Source organism: Apis dorsata, unplaced genomic scaffold (assembly GCF_000469605.1).
Source record: "Apis dorsata unplaced genomic scaffold, Apis dorsata 1.3 scaffold_176, whole genome shotgun sequence".
Classification (NCBI taxonomy): domain Eukaryota; kingdom Metazoa; phylum Arthropoda; class Insecta; order Hymenoptera; family Apidae; genus Apis; species Apis dorsata.
The window spans coordinates 439339-443087 of NW_006263463.1; the positions used below are offsets into that span (position 1 = coordinate 439339).

Below are 3749 nucleotides of genomic sequence, written 5' to 3' on the forward strand. Positions count from 1 at the left end.
AAAGAGCAAACTCGAGCGAAAATTAGATTAATTTTCCATTGGAGATTATTATATTACTGATAGTGCTATTTTATGATTATTTTTCTTTTAGAAAATATAAGATATTGGAGTAAAGGCTTTTATTCTTTTGGAATAAAATTTTCTAAATAAATACAATCGTTTTACGTATTATGTACGTATTTTAAATACGAAGTGTTAAAGTTTTCAAAAGTAGAGTAGATTTAATACTTCAATACTGTACAATACTTTATACTAACATTTGATGTCTCTTTTTCAGGAAATTCTCGCGCGTATGAGAAATGCACTTGCGTGACATTTCAAGCGTATAGAAGGGTGAATATAAATATATATTGAAGCGAGCCAAGCGACCCGAACTTACATTTTTCAACACAAAAGACAATTGACGTAAATCGATTCTTATCCCCTTCGACCCTCTTTCTTCTGTCCACCAACCGCATGGAAATATCCAGGGAGATCCATCTTGGGCCTTCCTCCTTCCCTCTTTGTGAATTATATATAGAGAACGATTATAGGGCCCTCTTTATCCTCCTTTTAAAAAAATCATATAACGATTCCTTGAATGGGAACTGGAATCTTCTTTATTTTGTCTTTTTAAATTTCATGACGAATTTCGAAAAGTAATCTTTTTCTTTTTTTTTTGTAGATGTTGCGGATTTTAACTCTTTCTTTCGTGTATTCTGGTATGTATTTGTGTGTATATAGTTCCTCAACAATAGAAACAATTCGATGATTTTGAAACGCAACGATAAATTATGAATTTAAGATTTAATTTAAGATTGTAAGAAGAGTTAAAAATTTGTAATTTATTAGAAAGAGGATGGAACACATGTTGGATGAATTTATTGTTAAAATAATAGGACAAGTGAACTCATATATATCTCACACGAAGAAGTATATATATAAGGATTATTATAGAAGATTTTATTAATCGTTAGAAAGCAATTTTAGAAAGCATTTCTAACGAGAAAGCAATAAACAGTTTATTAATTATATTAGTATGTGTAATATAATTTTTAGTTAAAAAAATACAAGACATTTATAATTGAAAATTATGAGAGGAAATGATTAATTATTTTTAATTTTTTTCTTTTTTTTTTTTAAGAAGATTAAAAGAGATGAACAAGGAAATGATTGGACGAATAAGTTTAAAAATATTCGTAAAAATTGAAAGTTGTGACTTATTATTTTAATTATTATTAATATTTGGAATTATATTAAATATGACAAATTCTAATCTTAAGATGAAAAAAAAGGAAAAATTGAATATAAATAATAATAAAATAAATAATTATTGTAATTAATATTCAGTAGAATCGTTTAATCAAGAAAAATGGATTAAATTTTATAGAAAAAGAAAATTAATTTCTCAAGAAAATATGATAAAATTATTATAAAGGTAAAACTAGGTCGCCGTGGAAACTTTTAATGAGTTTCCTAGAGAAATTGATTTTTTTTTTTTCACAAAGAAATGCAATTGCAAAAAATAAAAAGAAATTTGATATTAAAATAAAATATCATTCAAAGATTCGTGAAAACAATTGTTTAATTTTTTTCAAGAGTACCATTACGCCACGAAACACGGATTACACAGCATAAACGCCACTAAAGTAAATTAGAACAGGAGATTGAACTTCGAGGAAGTCTGGGTTAAACGGGATAATATTACATTTTTTTTCCAAAGCAAGAAATAAACTGTTATTCTCGACTGAAATTATATTAAGGAAATACTTTTTCAGGGAAAATTACTTATTGTGCTTCTAAAAATTATAGCATAATATAAACAAATTTTTCTTACATATAATGATCTATAAATAAATTTACAATTGTTTTGCTGATTCTGATTGCGACTTCATTAAAAAGTATTCTTTATAAATATTTTAAATATTTTTAAATATTTTCTACAATGACTAACAAACTGTTATTCAATTCACATTAAATCGAGCGAAATACCATTTATATTAACTTAATATAATTTATCCTAGTTGAATCGTTTTTTAATTAAATTTTTTTTTTTAGGTAGAAATAAAAATTAAAAAAGACAGAAATTAATTTTAATTGTATCCTTTGCAAAATATAAATATAATGTGACACACATAAAACTCATATAAAACAAATGTAACAATTCAATAAAAAAGGAAAATCTCGATATAAATGAGTTTAAAACGTTTATTTGACAATGACTTTTTAGAACGAAAGTAAAACGAATTGCACACACAAAATCTATATTTTTAATGGTTAAATTCATTTTCCCTTTTACAATGCACCGTAATTTTCCATTTCCTTCCACGTAGAAAAAGAATGAAAAAAAGACCTACTCGTCCTAGCATGAACTTCTCACAGGATCGTTACATTTTCCTCGAATCGTTGTACTTTACAACTTTACGATCTTCTTTTTCTTCTTCTTCTTTCGCTCGTGAAACACGTGACGCAAGAACTCATATCGGAAATAGCATTAGAATCAATAGAACAAAACTCTATCTCAGTTTTGACCTACAAAAATTGATTGAAAAATAAAATTCATCTCTGAATTTAAATAATGCGGTTATTGACGATGGATAATCCAGGTATAAGTGTTTTTGGAAAATTAAACATGATATATCGAAGCTGAAACTCGTAAATAAAGTTTGTTTATATCTCTGAAAAGATACCAAATGTATTTATAGTTAATCTCTATTCTGTATACACTTTGTATTTCACTAATTGTATATTGTATTTCTGATAAAATTTAAGTGACAAAATATTCAAGTCCAAATAAATAAATTTGCGAAGTAAATAATATTTTTAGAAAAAATTGATATAATTTAAAGTTATTAAAATTATATAAATATAAATTTAATAATGTATATCGATTGTACATAATAAATTATGTTCAATCAGATAGCTGTAAACAAAATACATATAACTGTAAAGTATCTACTAGTCGATCCTTCTATTTTTTTTTTTTATTTAGAGAGATCACGTTTGCTATGAAAACTGAAATTGATTCTTCTCGTGTGTCGGGAACAAGAACGAAAATAAAATATCATAACGATCATTGAACGTTGGAGCGAGGCGAAATTTATTCCGAGATAACAGTAGCGATTCCATTGTGGATCAAACTTAATTAATATCGTCGTGAATAATTCAACGACATAATTACGGCTAGAAATATCTCCTACAATTTCCTTTTGTTCGTTGATTATTCTTGGCAGAAGATTTTAATATAAATTAATCGTTAATGAATTGTTTTATCTGTCTATGTATAAAATAATAATGTATTTCGCTCGGATGTTACTAAAGTTAGTTTAAAAAAGTTGTTAACTTTAAAAGTTCGTAAATAAGAATTGTTATTTCAATAACAATGTTTGAATAAGTTTATACAACAATTATATTGTGACTATAGATGATTGAAATCGAAAATAAGAATATTAAATGTAATTTGATAACCAACTTCTTTATAAATTCAATTTATTGGTAAATGTGCTGTATCTGATATTTTTGATCGAAATATGGTGATATTTAGTTTATAATATAAAATATAAATATTAATGAAATTTATTTCAAATTTATATTTCAAATTTATATTTTAATTATATTAATAAAAAAAAAAGAAAAGAGCAAATCGAGATTAAATAATTAATACAGTAATATTTTAAAAATAAAACCTTATATAATTTAACTTTCCTATAAAAAATTATACAGAAACACTTTTGGAAAGGATATCTTTTTTTTTTTTTTTTTTTTTTTTT

The 3749-nt window shown here is 24.8% G+C and overlaps 1 long non-coding RNA gene across 1 annotated transcript in view; it reads right to left on the reverse strand.

Annotated features, from left to right (window-relative positions):
• Positions 1-2417: 2417 nt before the first annotated feature.
• Positions 2418-3749, reverse strand: part of LOC116185443 — a 9240-nt gene continuing 7908 nt past the window's right edge. Inside the window, exon 2 of the long non-coding RNA XR_004150299.1 lies at positions 2418-2511. This is a non-coding gene — a long non-coding RNA (uncharacterized LOC116185443). The remainder of the gene's footprint in view (positions 2512-3749) is intronic.